This window comes from Theobroma umbraticum, unplaced genomic scaffold (genome assembly GCF_002168275.2).
Source record: "Theobroma umbraticum cultivar Fairchild unplaced genomic scaffold, ASM216827v3 scaffold_30.0, whole genome shotgun sequence".
Classification (NCBI taxonomy): domain Eukaryota; kingdom Viridiplantae; phylum Streptophyta; class Magnoliopsida; order Malvales; family Malvaceae; genus Theobroma; species Theobroma umbraticum.
The window spans coordinates 7299253-7299797 of record NW_018397254.1 but is presented as its reverse complement, the minus strand read 5'-3'; positions in this window follow the sequence as shown (position 1 = coordinate 7299797).

Here is a 545-nt window from a genome sequence, read left to right as displayed (position 1 = left end):
AAAAGAGTTATCTATATATATAATTTTAATTAACTAAAAATGGAACAATTGATACAACACCTCAAATGATGAAAAAAAAACAAGTTATGTTGGATTAAATGCGAATAGTTCTTTCAATAATTTCTTATGGAATTCATATTGAGTTATTGATTTACATTTCGAATTAATCACTCTTTCATTTAAATGGTACCTAATGAATCGTCGCTACAGAGGATAATATGGGGTTCTCCCACTTGTATTATCCTATTTATGATTTGAGCAGCGAGGAACTAAAATTGTAAGATGAGGGTAGACGTTGACCATCTTGGGACTATTTGGAGAGACCAAGATGTAACTCGCCAAGGGTGGTTGTTAGATAAGATTCCGTGACGCAAATAGATACGGGCGGCTGTCTCAAGGAGGATCAAACGTCGACTCAGCTTATTTGAAGAGGATAAGATAGTGCGAAGTGCCAACTGAGAGGGAGGCAGAGACAAAGATATCAGAGATGACACATGTTGCTCAAGTTAAGGCCGGCCAAGATGATGGGGAGAAGAATATGGCAG